The sequence below is a fragment of the Glycine soja genome, chromosome 18 (genome assembly GCF_004193775.1).
Source record: "Glycine soja cultivar W05 chromosome 18, ASM419377v2, whole genome shotgun sequence".
Taxonomy (NCBI): domain Eukaryota; kingdom Viridiplantae; phylum Streptophyta; class Magnoliopsida; order Fabales; family Fabaceae; genus Glycine; species Glycine soja.
The window spans coordinates 27,143,046-27,159,852 of NC_041019.1; positions in this window are offsets into that span (position 1 = coordinate 27,143,046).

The window sequence follows — 16,807 nt, forward strand, 5'->3', positions numbered from 1 at the left end:
ATATGGATCAAGGGATCTCCCAATCATGTGGCCCCGCTCCCTCCTAAGAAATCAAGTAAATCAGTCATCTCCTCGTCCTCGCGGGCCTCATCTGCCTCGTCGGGAGCCTCTGCTGGCGCCTCTCCTGCTCGGGCCTCAGGCCAATCTCTAGGCCATGCGACCTCTGCCCTGAACTGGTCCGGAGTAGGGCATGGAAAAGAAGTAAACCCCTGGCTCTGCAGGCTGAGACTCATCTGGTAAAGACAATCATGGGTCTGTACATGAGCTCGGTGGTTGGCCGCCTGCTGGCGAACCAAATGCCGCAAATACTGCTCCGTATCAAACGATCCGGCTGGACCAGCCTGATGAGGTGGCGGCGCGTCTGTGGCCTGCGGAGCATCCCCCTAGGCCTGTCTCTGTGTGCAATACTTCTCAATAAAAGCTCGGGTGATGGGCGGCCGAATCACCTTGTTAGGTGCGACGGGGACTCCGAATGACTGGCAGAGTCCTGTGATCAAGGCGAGAAATCCCAGGGCCCTGTTGGACTTATCCGGGTCCAGAGAGTGCCTGGTAGGCGCCATACCTGCAAATAGATAGATGGCATCAGCGATTAACTGAGCCACGTGAATGCTCATCCATGTCAGGATGGCGTACACCAGCTGACACTTCGGCAGGGGGAGGTCGGAATTATGATCGCTGGGCTGGATGTTGCTGAGCAGCAAAGTCATCCAGATCTGAGTCAGGGTGGTCATGTTGGTGCGCATGATCCGCACCCGTCTCCCGGCAGCAGTCCGGGCAAAATTCTGCCCCGGTATACATAGCAAATGGGCGATGGCCTCCTCATCGAACCCATCGGACCGGTTCCTCCTCTGGCCATACTCGCACTCCTGACCCTCTTCCAGCACTAAAGGGTATCCCAGGAACTGGCTGATAGCATTTGCATCAAACGAGATCCACTGACCCCTCACCCAGGACCTCATATCTCGCACGCCCTCCTCTGTAGGCCAAGCATTGGCATAAAATTCGAGGAGTATATCTGGATAGAACTTGGCCATGGGGGTAACCAGTGATGCCCACTGCCGACGAACTATCTCCTCCTGGAAATCGGTATACTCGTCGTTCCTGAGCTGGACGCGTCGCTCCCGAAGAAATGACCATCCCTTGATGGCCTCGAAGCGCTGCTGGTGTTCAGCGCTCCTAAAGCGATGACTGTCATACTCGGGAGCGGAACTGGTTCCTTCGGCCGCTTTATCCTTCCTGGATCTCTTTGAGGCAAGTTTCCTCGGGGCCATCTCCTGCGAGAACAAACATTTGGAAGTTAGTTTTACAAGATAATGCTTATCTTAACGCAAAAATGTCATGCTAACCCCTCTGATTTAGACCAAACTCATGTAATACATTTATGCACACGCGCATGTGTAGAAAATATCCCATTACTCATGTCAACATACAAGAACATCTAACATATTCTAATTGCCATACACCTATATACATTCTGAAAAAGAAAACACACTTTCATGCTCAAAGTGTTGCGTCAAACTTTACACCTAATTTATATCCTAAACATTTGCTATCACAAACTACCTACATACATTTGAATTACACCATACAAATTTTTATTGTTTCACTCATATGTATTTATATGCATATTGGAAAGCTAAGTACATCCTGCACATATTTGCATTCAAAAGGGCATTCCACGCTATCATACATTCATTTAGGAAAACAATTATTCATACTTGGCGAGGAATTTTATGCCCCTTATATTTACACATATATCTACACACCATTGAGAAGCATTTCCCACGTTACTTAGGTGCAAAGTACCAATCATGGGGCAGCCCAAATTCTTACAAGCAAGTCCCTATTTTCATGCTTTTCTAATTCTAAAACCAAATTTTGGGTTCCTAGTCATGAGTATGTTTTCTTGCATTGAAGCTAAAAAGTTTGGGTTCCTAAGCTTGGGATTGCATTTGGGCATATATTTTAACTTTCCTATGCTGTCTCTACATACATAAAATAGCCCCACCATCCCAATTTTGCAAAATCATATTCATATATCATTGGGGCATTTCACCGAGCACTTGATGGGCGCATGTTTGGACATAAATTGCAAGAGAATGGGGGCAATGTGGCATGCCCCATTGCTTCAGAACACAACATAGGCCTAAGGCCTTCTCATTCAAATCCCCAACTCCAAAAAATCAAGCATAAAAACAAACCAAAACTGCCCCACAAATATAATCACATTCTCACAATTTGGAGCACCAAAAGATGAAGAAAATACACCAATGGGAAGCTAAAAACATCAAGGATTGAATACTTACTTGTTGGAGTGAATAGAAACACCAAAAACGAAAGCAAAACGCGATCAAAAGTGGCTTAGGGGAGCCAGAAACGCAAGCCTTCGTGTTCTTTATCTTTTGAATGAGGGGGGGGGGGGGAGTTTTTTGGATACAAAAACGTTCCCCTCCCTCGTTTTTATAATTTGGGTGCAGGGGTTGCTCGCCCAGGCGAGCTCAGCTCGCTCAGGCAGCTCACCTGCCATTTTTTTTTTGAGGGGAACATTAACCATGTCTCCTCCTTCCCTATGGGTTAGCGTTTGCCCACTTGAACCTACTTAAATTAGAATTAGGTGTCGATTACTTATTTAAAACAAACAATAGTAAAAGAAACTGCGAATGCAAAGGATACTGGGCTGCCTTGCAGAGACGTTCTCTGCTTGTTTAGCGCCGGGAAGGGGCAACGATCAGTCGGTCGTGACCCTATCCCCACTTGCATCCGTCCCTATGTACCTGTAAGTAGGAAACAAAAAATCCAATGGCCAATCGTATCCGGTCATCATCTTACCTTGGTTGATTTCCGCAGTCAACTTGTCTCGACTTCTAACCGTGACCTAAGAAGGCCCTGCCCCTGTTACCACAAAATATGCATGTGTATGTGCATGTATGAATGTTCCTAATGCAATGAATTTCTTAGTAAAGGCTGGTTAGATTCAATTTTAGATAAGCGCTTGGGGCACCCCATACACCGAGCGAAGAGGGCTCAAGTTATAACAAATCTAAAACACAAGGTTTGAAACCAAAGGGAGGACTGAAACCTCGCCCATCTTTTCTTTTCAAAGAAACGAGACAAATACAGTGAATGGGAATCCCTAGAGGAAACCAAGAAGAACGAGAAAAAACTCAGAAATAAAAAACATGCAACGGTCCTCTCGATTGCCCCAGACTTCAAGTGTAATATCGTTTAACTACATCGGAGTTCACGGGCGAGGGCAACTCCTCGCCATCCATGTTGGTGAGTATCAGAGCACCCCAGAAAAAGCTCTTTTCACCACGAAAGGTCCTTCATAATTCGGGGCCCACTTGCCTCGACTATCCTTAACAGTGTGGGACATCTTTTTCAGCACGAGGTCCCCCTCGTTGAACTTGCGCGGACGTACCTTCTTGTCGAATGCGTTCTTTACTCTTCGTTGATACAGACGCCCATGGCTCATGGCTGTCAAACGCTTACCTTCAATGAGGTTGAGTTGGTCGTAGCGTGCTTGAGCCCATTCCGACTCTTCTAGGCCAGAACTTCTACCTCAAATGGGAGTACTGCCTCAATCCCATAAACCAAGGAATACGGCGTTGCCCCAGTAGAAGTTCGCACCGAGGTTCTGTATCCGTGCAGGGCGAAAGGCAACATCTCATGCCAATCTTTGTATGACACTGTCATCTTTTTAACAATCTTCTTAATATTCTTATTCCCAGCCTCTACAGCCCCATTCATCTTTGGCCGATAAGGGGTAGAGTTATGATGCTGGATCTTGAAGTCCTCGCACATTTCCTGCATCATCTTATTGTTCAGATTGGTACCATTGTCAGTAATGATCTTCATGGGGAGTCTGTATCGACAAATCAGCTCCTTCTTTATGGATCTAACTACCACATTCCTTGTGACATTAGTATAAGAAGCTGCTTCGACCCATTTGGTGAAGTAATCTATCGCCACAAGAATGAAGCGGTGACCATTCGACGCTTTGGGTTCGATGGCCCCAATGACATCTATTCCCCACATGGAAAAAGGCCAAGGGGCGGACATAACTTTCAGAGGATGTGGCGGAACATTGACATTGTCCGCGTATGCCTGACATTTATGACATTTCCTTACATGAGCGCAGCAATCGCTTTCCATGGTGAGCCAATAATAACCGGCCCTAAGGATTTTTCTGGCCATAGCATGCCCATTGGCATGTGTCCCAAAGGAACCCTCGTGGATCTCCTCAATCATGAAGTTCGCCTCTTTGGCATCTACGCATCATAGGAGGGTCATGTCGTGGTTTTGTTTGTACAGGATGGTACCACTTACAAAGAAACCAGTAACCAATCTCCTCAATGTCCTTTTGTCATTGTCAGAAATCCCTGGTGGGTATTCTTTATTCTCGACATACTGTTTGATGTCGAAATACCACGGTTTCCCATCCCGCTCTTCCTCTATTGCATAACAATATGTCGGCCTGCCTTGAGATTTGAACTCGATGTACGGCAGATCCCTGTGTGGGGCAAGTTGAAACATGGATGCCAAGGTGGCTAACGCATCAGCCATTTGATTCTCTTCCCGAGGTATGTGGTGGAAGGAAATGTCGTCAAAGTACTTGGCTAACCTCAAGATGTGAGTTTGATAGGGTATCAACTTCGAATCCCTAGTTTCCCATTCTCCTTTCAACTGGTGTATCACCAAAGCTGAGTCTCCATACACCTTGAGTAGTTTTACATCAAAATCAATGGCCGCCTGAACCCCGCGGGCGAATGCTTCGTACTCGGCCATATTGTTGGTACAATCAAAACCTAGCCTAGCCGTGAAAGGAATACACTGGTCATCCGGGGATACAAGGATTGCCCCTACTCCGTGGCCCAAAGCGTTAGATGCCCCATCGAAGCAAACAATCCATTTGTCTATGTCCTTGTGCATCCGCTTCTCTTCAAACAAGGCCATGATATCTTCATCTGGGAACTCAGGGTGCATCGGCCGATAATCCTGGAGGGGTTGCTGGGCCAAATAATCCGCTAAGGCACTTCCCTTTACCACTTTTTGGGTGACGTAAACGATATCGAATTCAGATAATAGTACCTGCCACCTAGCGATTCGTCCCATGAGGGCCAGTTTCTCAAAGATGTATTTCACGGGATCCATCTTGGAAATAAGCCACGTGGTATGGCTGAGCATGTACTGCCTAAGCCGATGTGATGCCCATACCAGAGCACAACATGTCCTTTCCAGCATTGAGTAATTCATCTCACATGCAGTAAACTTCTTGCTTAGATAGTAGATGGCTTGCTCCTTTTTCCCAGAATCATCGTGCTGACCCAACACGCACCCCATAGATTCGTCCAACACAGTCATGTACAGGAAAAAAGGTATTCCTATTACAGGTGGCATCAGCACCGGGAGGTTTGCGAGACTCTGTTTGATCTTCTCGAAGGCCTCTTGGCAGTCACTGTTCCACAGGACCGCCTGGTTCTTACGTAATAGCTTAAAAATGGGCTCACAGGTAGGGGTGAGTTGCGAGATAAATTTCGCGATATAATTCAACCTGCCCAAAAACCCCCGAACCTACTTCTCCGTGCGTGGTTCCGGCATTTCAAGGATGGCCTTCACTTTCTCGGGATCTATCTCTATCCCTTTCTGACTTACGATAAATCCTAGCAACTTCCCCGACTTTACCCCAAAGGTGCATTTGGTTGGGTTTAGTTTTAATTGGTATTTCTGCAACCTTCCAAACAGCTTACGCAGATTGACAAGGTGTTCATCCTCAGTCCGAGACTTGGCAATCATGTCATCTACGTAGACCTCTATTTCCTTATGCATCATATCATGGAACAATGCCACCATGGCACGCTGATAGGTTGCCCCAGCATTTTTCAGCCCGAAGGCCATCACTTTATAGCAGAATGTCCCCCATATGGTGACGAAAGTGGTCTTCTCTACATCTTCGGGTGCCATCTTTATTTGATTATACCCCAAGAAACCATCCATAAATGAGAAAAGGGCGAATTTGGCTGTATTATCTACCAATATATCAATGTGTGGCAGGGCAAAATTGTCTTTAGGACTGGCTCGGTTCAAGTCCCGGTAGTCTACACACATTCGAACCTTGCCGTCCTTTTTTCGGGACTGGGACAATGTTGGCCACCCACTCCGGGTACCGCGCCACAGCTAAGAAACCTGCATCAAACTGCTTCCTTACTTCTTCTTTAATTTTTAAAGACATCTCGGGTCTCATTCTTCGTAACTTTTGCTTAACCGGGGAAGACCCAGGATTCAAAGGCAACTTATGCTGCACAATGTTGGAATCCAGACCGGGCATATCTTGATATGACCATGCAAAGACATCTTGATACTCTTCAAGAAGGGTTATCAAGCCTTGGCGGATAGGCGCGGTCATACCGGTTCCTACCTTTACTTCTTTCTTTTCCTCCGTGGTCCCCAAGTTTACCAATTCGGTTTCTTCTTGGTGAGGCTTCATTTCACGTTCTTCCTGAGCGACCAACCTCTCCAACTTTGGTGACAGGACGTCTTCTTCCTCTTCCTCGTTTATCGTTTGGCTTATATCTCGATCGAAATCGATTGTCAAACCCTCGTTGTTAGGATCCTCAAAGAATCGACCCTCATATCTATACCAAACAAGACAAAAGAAACAAAAACATGCAAAATGATATGAGAAAAGGTGGAACCGCAAGAACAGATGAAACAAGATCTTTTTGTTTATTTAATAAGGTAGGTTTCACAAAACAAAAGAGAAAGGAAATCTATAGGCTCTAATTACATTGAATCAGCGGTATAGACTTCTGACTGGCTTATCACGCGCCAGTTCCCCACTTGGGAATCGGGGTGGCATGGTTGCACAAAACTTGGTGGGTCTTGAGGGAACTCCTCTTCTATTGCGACCACCTCCTCCTGGGACACCATTCCAGCGCTGGTGAAACACTGGCTAATACGGCCGGGCCATACCCGATCTGCCCGAAATCTTGACGGCACGTTCCTCCTCCCCGGCATCCCGGGTTCATACCCTAATCCATACTTGTATGGATTTCCCTTGATGTCGACCACGTTGGCATTCCCGAGGCAGCCCTTGCCTAGACCCATTCCGGGCTCAAATCCGTTCCTGAGCATAACATGCACCACCATTATGGCCACTTTGGAGAGAGAAGGTAGCGACGGACTTGGTTCCACAGAGGCGCAGCTCACCACCTCAAAGGATTGGAAAGCCGTTTCCAATGATTCTTCTACCGCTTCTACGTACGGTGCGGAGGAGGGGCAGCTCACTAACATATCCTCTTCACCCGACACTATCACTAAAAGTCCACCCACTGCGAACTTCAATTTTTGGTGAAGCGTTGAAGGGACCACTCCCAGGGCATGAATCCAAGGTCTTCCCAAGAGGCAGCTATAGGCGGGATTTATATCCATTACTTGAAACACCACATTGCAAGTGTGGGGGCCTATCTGAATGGGAATGTCGATTTCCCCCATCACTTCCCGCCGAGTACCATCAAAGGCTCGCACCACCATCGAGCTCGGTTTTAAACGTGACGCACTAAAAGGAAGCTTTTCCAAAGTGGTCTTCGGCATTACATTTAAACTCGATCCATTGTCGATAAGCACCTTTGCGACAACGTGGTCCATACATCTCACCGACACATGTAGAGCCTTGTTGTGTCCTCTCCCCTCAATGGGAATCCCTTCTTCCGCGAACGCGATATAATTGTTGGTGGTTATATGATTAACGATGCCCTCGAAACCCTCTACTGAGATATCATGTGCTACATGGGCATCGTTAAGGACCTTCATCAACAGCGCACGATGAGGCTCGGAGTTTATGAGTAGTTCAAGCAAAGAGATCCTTGCTGGAGTTTTATTCATTTGCTCGACTACCTTAAACTCGCTCTGTTGGATGAGGCGGAGGAACTCATGGGCCTCTTCCAAAGTCACTGTTTTTCCTTGAAGACCTTCTTTCTTTTCAGCCCCTCTTGCCACTAGAGGATCTACTTCTTTCGAGGGGGTGGCTATGTCTGTGGGCTCTTGGACCATGGGCGCTTTCCCTTTGGAGGGCAATTCTGTCGGGTGAGGGGAAGCGAACACCCGACCACTGCGGGTTACGCCACTGAGGCCGGTGATGTTGGTTACCTTAGCTGATAGGGAGTCAACTTCGGTTGCAACTCTTTCGCTGGACGCGGGAGGGGTATACTTCCACGGAACGGCCTTATTACTTTGATATGCAAATGGCATTGGCTTGGGCGCCGCCCGGGGGTATACGGATGTGGAGCTGGTCCCTTTTCTAGTAAAACATATCACTAGGGCCTTGGGGGTTAGAGGAACCTTCTTCTCTTCCGACTGCATGCAAATTTGTGGTTCTTCCCTCCCTCCTATGGACACTTCAAGCTGCCCCCAGTCCATGAGCCGCTGAAGCAATTCTTCTACCGCGGGACAGGTTTCCATGTCGTGCGACTCCCCGTGGTGAAACATACATTCGTCCCTTTCGCCTCCGCCACGGGAGACCATGCACGCCGCTTGCAGTGATTGATAGATGAAGCGTCTAGAAGTAGCTACCTCTCCTAATCTCTTTGCCCGCGATGACCTATCCTCTTCGACGGCGTTCACGCTAGCCCCTCCATGACTAGCTAGCGGGTTGGTTTTAACATTTGGGCCTTCCTCTTGAAACGATAGCCAACCGACACTGATTAGGTGTCGTACCTTATATTTGAACGGGAGGCAGGAGTCAATGTTGTGTCCGGGAACTCCACTATGGTACGCACACTTGGCACCCGGGTCATACCACTTGGGGTAGGGTGGCTGGAGGACCTTCCCGGGTATGGCCACCACCAAATGATTCTCCAATAATGAAGGCCATAACTCGGAGTATGCCATGGGAATAGGAGGGAAGTTGTCTTTCGGGGGTGGGTGTTGTGCATATTGATAGGTCGCGCCGGGGGCTGTATTATTAACTGGCCGGGGTGCGGCTAGAGCTGTGCGTTGGGCCGGCGCTCTTTCTGCTGCGGGTGGTCCTTTTACTTGAGTCGGGAGGGTATTCCCGGCTCGGATTAAAAAATTTGGGGGATTGGGTTGGTATGAGCTTTGGATATTTTGGGGTGCTTTCATCCACGTCGGGGCGGTGGTGACCACGTGGGCGTCTCCTTCCTTTTTCCTTGCGCCCACTACTGGGGCTCTTCTGCTGTTGTTGGGGGCCATATTGGCAGCATATTCGAACTTGCCTTTTCGTAGTCCGGATTCAATCCTTTCTCCGGCGAAGACGAGATCCGCAAAGTTAGCTGGCATGTAGCCTATCAGCTTTTAATAGTAGAACGTGGGTAACGTATCTACCATAATTGTGATCATCTCCCTCTCCATCATGGGTGGTACGACTTGGGCTGCGAGATCTCTCCATCTTTGGGCATATTCCTTAATGGACTCATGCTCTTGCTTAGTCATGCTCTGAAGCTGGTTCCGATCGGGAGCCATGTCCGTATTGTACTGGTACTGCCTAATGAAGGCAGTTGCCAAGTCCTTCCACGATTGGATCTGGGAAGCTTCCAGATTGGTATACCATGCTACAGCTGCTCCGGCCAAGCTGTCTTGAAAGAAATGGACCAACAACTTTTCGTCCGCAGAATACGCCCCCATCTTTCGGCAATACATCCGGAGATGCCCTTTTGAACATGTCGTCCCTTTGTACTTATCAAAGTCTGGTACTTTGAACTTGGGAGGGAAGACGATGTTGGGCACGAGACATAAATCCACCAAATCCGAGAATGGGTAATTGCCAAGGCCCTCGACTACTCTTAACCTCTCTTCAAGCGCCTCCATCTTCCCCTTATCTTCCGCGAAGGGAACAAATTCTTTTACGGGTGTGGGGGAAGCCGGGATATGGCAGACTATGTTCGGTTGGGGTAGTTCATGGGGCGACGGATCTTTGAGGTGGAGTAGGGGGCCAAGATGGGTATCTCCTTCCTCATCGTCTTGCCCGGGATAGTCATCATAAGGTGGGAGTTGCCCCTCGAAAGTAGGGGCTTGGCTTAAATCTTTCGGGGTGGCACGGGGGGTGAAGTCAGGAGGCAAGCCATAAGGATAAGCTTGCGGACTATACCTTCGACCAAACACGGTCGTGTTTCTGTCTCGGCCCGGATTTAAGGCGGGCTGCAGCACCGACTCCGCTTCCCTAACCGTACTGGAGGCGGTTGTCGTGGCTTTATCCTCTATAGCTTTCTGGAGTTTTAACATGACCTCCGAGATGGAAGCCATTTGATCTTTTAAAGCTGATAGATCGGCCTTCATCTGTTCCTGCATGCCCTCTTCATTATCCATTTTTCTGGATCGAGTGTTATAGGGGTGCCTTGGTGTTTTCTTAGTTATGATGAAATTCCTAAAGAGATAAACAATGGTGAGTATGCCACCAAAACATGAATATGCAAATGAATGATCAGAACACTTGGATCCACCCCAAGGGTTTTTTAGATAACATGATGAGTTCATAACTTCTCATTTTATAAAAAGAACAAAGCTTTCATCTAGCCAAGATTATACAAAGGTGTTACAAGAGAACCTAACGGTTTCTAATTATGTGGGCCATCAAATCTATCATGTGTTGACAGTAATTGATTAGCCCATGAATCTCCTCGGGGGCCGTACACACTTCGGCCATGGCTTTTGCTTTGGCTAATAGACGCGGGAGGTCTTGACTTCCATTCAACGTCAAGGCGAACCTATCCATCCACATAGTCTCTTCTTGATGCAATGCATCAATCACCCTCCCTCTTGCTTCTTTTTCGGCGTACACTTGTGCAAAATCCTCCACTAGCTTTTGTTCATGGGCCACAGACTGGTTCAACTCTTCCTTGTATTGCCCTATGATAGCTAGCATGCTTTGCTCTGTGGCTTCCAAGTGTTGAGCCAAACTCCTATTGGATCTTGCGCACGCAGCTAACTCTTCTTTTAAGATCATGCCATGCACCCGTGACCGGTCTCTTTCCTCTCTTCGGAGCTTGAGCTCACTGTTGCTACCCCACAACGCTCCTCGGAATTTCTCTCGGCCATATTCCTCCTTGCGGTCCCTTTTAGTTTCTTGTTCAAGGGATCTTGCAGTGGCCGCGTTTTCCTCTTGTAACTCGGTGCACTCTTTCCGGATGTGTGTAGCAGCTGATTTGAACTTCTCCTTGGCGAGTCTTGCCTTCCCTAGCTCCAATTTTAGAGCTCGGACTTCTTCATCTTCCTCCGGAGCTTCGAAGTTTTCCTCATCGATAACTTTCAACTTGGAGAGCCAATCTAACCCTCGCGTGTGAATTCTTAGCCATCCATGATAACCTCCGATGACGCCATTACGGATGCCCCTAAGCTCCTTGTCTTTCCTCAACGGACTCCTCCACGCCTTGTGGATTCTTTGTATAACCTTGGGACTTTGCGCGCCTAGATCCCTCACAAGGAAAGGCGAGAGACTTTCTTCGGTTGGCGCTCCCCTCATGGGGTACCCTAGCTGTCTTATGGCGAGTGCGGGATTATAATTAATACAACCCCTAGTCCCTATCAATGGAACATTAGGGTAGTCCCCACACGAGAAAAGAACTCCTTCCTTGCCTTCCTTCCAACGAGGAAACCAATTGATTGCACTGCCCCCTATCCTAGCCAAATGTTGGTCCCAATCGACTCTTTCTTTTTCGGCGCATGAGCGATAGCTTTGAAGTGGACACGGGTGTCTTGTGTCTTGTTGGAATAAGTGTGAAACCAACCACACACAGAGAGCGGGTAAACAACAGACAATCCGTGCACTGTTTTTCTCACATCTCCGATCAAAGGTATCAAACAAATCTGCCAAGATAGCCACCACTGGACTCTTCTTGCTGTGGTGATACGCGAGGAAGGCGTCAATGGCGGCTAAGTCCACCAAACCGTCCACGTTCGGAAAGAGGACAACCCCAAAAATCAACAAAGCTAAAATATCCACAAACGGGCCCCACTTCTCTTGGCTCGCCATATCCCTTGCCTTGCCTTCCAAGTATTTCCGAGGCAGGCCCACTACGTCGTTCCGAGTTTGCTTCATGCGATCCAACTCTTTTTCTGAATCTCCAACCACAGCTGCAATCTTGCTCAAGGAAGGAAGAAAGCCGAAGAAAAGATACGGTTTTCTCCCCCCAAGAGGGCATCCTAATATTTCCTCAAACTCTTCAATAGTTGGTACCATTTGGAAGTCCCCAAACGTGAAACACCTCGACGGCTGGTCATAGTATTGGGCGAGGGATACGACAGCTTTCGTAAATACCTCCGCTGCGGTCAAATCTAGAATCTTCCCGTACACTTTGCGGAAGGCTTGCCTTTGGAGAGGTCCCATCAATCATCCCAATTCCTTGAGGCTAGTGACATCTAGACTTTTAACCTTGACTTGATAAAACCTTTTGCCGTTTTGATTTGTCCCCATCATTTTACCTAAAAAAGGGGTGGATCAAGACTCTGACATGATTGAAGCAATGCGTATGCATGAAACGGAAAGAAAACAACACAAAGGGGTAATTCACACATACGAGACCGCAGGGATCCAACTTTAATGCTACGTTTGGGCATGATGGCGCCTCGACGTAGCATTAAAAAGGTTACGTATTACTCTAAAGAAACCAAACATCACTAGCAAAACTATAAACTGGTACTATTTACCAAAAAATGCATGAGAACGAATGGCACAGAGCGTGTTTGCTCTTTGCCCCTATTTGGGAACCTATAGGACAATATCTAAGGGTCTCTAATAACTACTCCCCAACAATTCATAACTCACACGGCTGTTTTCTAGAGGTATCATCACTCAAGATAATAATATTGTGGCGGTATGGAATACCAGCGACAACACATTATAAAGAGAGAAAGCTCTAGATGAGGTTTCACTATTATCAAGCAAGTCGGAGACCTAGCATGATGATAGATTCACCTCCACTCCTTAAATTCCCATGAACCCGGGTGTAGGGCCCCTTTTTTTACTCAAACCCGTGGGTGCTTAGAATGCAGTGTAAAGAATGCGAAATAGACAACAATTATTTACATTTTACACAGTTCAACAAATGCACACACAAAGTTTCACAATTCCCCAATTCCTTAAAATAGGCCTAACTCACAAAAAATCCCCAGTGGAGTCGCCAACTGTCGCCATGTGCCCTTCGCGGGCGAGCGAGGGCGAGGCTCACGGGTGCGCTTCCCAAAGGAGGAAAGATGCGTGGAGTCGCCACCTACGTTTATTTGTGGAAAACGTCGGGAAAATCGAAGGAAACCGGTCAAAATGAAAATTCTAAGTTCGGGAGTTGTATTTACGTTTGAGGAAGGTATTAGCACCTCTCACGTTCGTCTCAAAGGACAACAACCTATTTTTCAGAATTGTGGAAATTGTGTTATCTTAACTTTTATTTCTTTTTATTTTTTGAGGTCGACAAAAGCGGGGCTCTTGCTCCTACGTACCCTCCATCAAAGAGGAAATCAGACCTACGTAGTTCTTTCACGTGCGTGAATCAATTGATTCTTTTTACTTGAAGGGTGATCATTTTAAGGCGTTGGACCTTAAAAATGATCCATTTACTTGGTAAGAAACTGAAATGATAAACTTTCAAAACCCTATTTTTTTTGTGGACGAGCTTGACTAGGCGAGTTGATTTTAGCCTTAGTTTCACTTTAGTTATTAGTTAATTCAATTAAAAATGAGAAATCCCAAAGAGAAAACGTCCGATTGATTTTTCGCTTTATTTTACTAAAAGGTATTTTTTGATTATTATATTATTATTTTACCTCTTTTTTGATTTCCAACGTGGTTACGGCACGATCGAACGGTCGGAATTCATTTTAACAGAAATTAACGAATACTACAATTCAAATGATCGGTGGAAATTTATTTTATTTTTGGATTAGGCGAGAAATGACTTAAATGACTTAAGCACGTCAAAAGGGGGTATAGAAAGCGAATGAAAACGAGAATAAAAATACATGAACCAAAATGTGGACCACCACGGGTACATAGAATGAATTAAAAGGCTCGGTTTGAAGTACTTACCCGTTGAAGACTGAAGAAAACGAAGAACGAACGATGAATGTTGAAGAACGGTCGAGAATCTTCGCGTAATTACTCACGGAAACGTTACGGAAACGTTATGGAAGCGCCTTGGCTTGGATTTTCTTCACGGAAATAATTTTCCTCAACAATTTCGAGAGAATAAGAAGTGCCAAGAAGGCTGAACCCCTTCTCCCTTCACTCCTCCCCCTATTTATAGCAAAATAGGGGAGGAGCTTGCCACCCAGCTCGCCCAGGCGAGCAAGGTTGCTTCCTCCAGAAGCAACAGCCTTCTGGAGGAAGAATCTGGAAGGCCCAAGTGGGCCTGATTGCTATTTGTACCCCCCTTTTTTACTAAATGCACCCCCCTCTACCTTTTTTTGGTAATTCTTTTTCCGTAACATTACGAAAATTTACGAATTTCGTAACGATACTTATTTTCCTTCCGCAAGGTTACGAGTCCTTACGGATTATGTATTTACTCCTTTTTTAGCTTTGGAAGAAGTTATGAAAACTCACGGATTGCGAAAAATACCTCCTTTCGATTTCCGTCACATCACGGAATTTTCACAGATCGCGCAAGCCTGCTTCCTTTTGATTTTCAGCACGTCTCGGGACTTCACATATTGTGCAACAAAGGATGCCAAATATCTCGAAGCGGCCAATCAATGGTTGTATATCATCAAATTATAATCCCCGGACGAAATTAGGGTATGACAGGATGCATCGCACATTAGCTCAAATGGGGCTGTCCAATCAGGTGCATGAATGATAGGTGTGGTCGTCACCGCATGCTTAAGGCAATCAAAAGCCTCTTTGCACTGATCATCAAAATCAATCTCCACCTCCTTTTGCAGCAGATTGGATAGTGGAAGGACTACCTTGCTAAAATCCTTGAAAAAGCGCCTATAAAACCCTGCATGACCAAGAAAAGAACAAACCTCTCGCATGCAAGAGGGGTAAGGCAATTGTGAAATAACATCTATTTTTGCAGGGTCTACCTCTATGCCCCTACTGGAAATGATATGCCCTAAAACTATACCTCGTTCTACCATGAAGTGACATTTTTCAAAATTTAGCACAAGGTTAGATTCAATGCACCTATTAAGAACTCTATCCAAACATGTATCAAAAGAGGATCATAAACAGTAAAATCATCCATAAACACCTCTATGTTCTCTAAAAAATCACTGAAAATGCTAAGCATACACCGCTGGAAGGTACCAGGGGCGTTGCATAGACAAAAGGGCATCCCTTCTATAGGCAAAAGTGCCAAAGGAACAAGTGAATGTGGTCTTTTCTTGATCCTCAGGAGCAATATGAATTTGTAAATAACCAGAGAAACCATCAAGAAAATAGTAATGGGACTTACTTGCCAAGCGCTCACGCATTTGATCAATGAAAGGCAGGGGAAAATGATCTTTTCTGATTACCTGGTTCAGCCTCCTATAATCAATACAGACTCGCCAGCTGTTCTACACTCTTGTGGGGATAAGCTCATCCCTTTCATTCTTAATCACTGTGAGGCCTGTCTTATTAGGAACCACTTGGACTGGACTCACCCACTGGCTGTCAGAAATGGGGTAGATGATTCCAACTTGTAAAAGCTTAGTCACTTCCTTTTTCACCACATCTAGAATGACGGGGTTGAGTCGCCGATGTGGCTGCCTCACTGGCTTAGCTCCATCCTCTAAAAGTATCCTATGCATGCAGGTAGATGGGCTAATACCAGGAAGGTCTGCTAAAGTCCATCCAATGGCTTTCTTGTGCTTCTTGAGAACTAGCAACAACTTCTCCTCTTGCTCAGCAGCAAGGGAGGCAGAGATGATCACTGGAAATTTTTCTTTGTCCTCCAAGTAAGCATATTTGAGGGTTGTTGGTAAGGGCTTCAACTTTGGTGTGGGTGGTGGCTGAACAGTGGGAGGAACCAGGGTAGGAGAAGAAGAAGGTTCCTCAACCTGTACCTCATAAAGCAAGTCAGAAGTATATTTACTTCCTGCAACATGGTTAGTGCATTCTGACTCTAAAAAATCAACATCAAGAGGTACAACACCCAGAAAATAAGAACCAGACTCAAATTCAGATTCATTCTCAGCATAAAAATCAGATACAGGATCAAATTCAAACTCAGATTCAAATTCAATGCATAAGGAATGACAAGTATGCAGATCATATAAAAATGGATGTTTCCTACCATGAAGAACAAAATCAAAATCAAACATATAATCATCAACAATCTTATCAATTATCTCAACACGAAAAATAGAATGATCCTCAGATGGATGTTTCATGGCATCAAGAATGTTAAAATGAACATCAATATCACCAAATTCCATAGACAATGTGCCAGCATAAACATCTATCTTGGTTCGGGCTGTTTTCATAAATGGCCTGCCTAAAATAATTGGAACTGAACCATGGGAAAATCCCTCTTCCATATTAAGAACATAAAAATCAACAGGAAAAATAAGTTCACCAACCCGAACCAACACATCCTCTATGAAACCTGTGGGGTAAGCAACACTTCTATTTGCCAAATGAATCACCACATCTGTAGTTTGCAAAGGTCCAAGAGATAAAGAATTGAAAATGGACAGAGGCATGACACTAACTGATGCTCCTAGATCTAGCATGGCATTCTCAAATTTACTGTTCCCAATAATGCAAGGTATACAGAAAGTACCTGGGTCCTTACATTTCTCAAGAATGTGAGGAACAGATTTACCTATCAATGCTGACACGTTTCTGCCCATGCTAATCCTTTCGTTGCCCTTG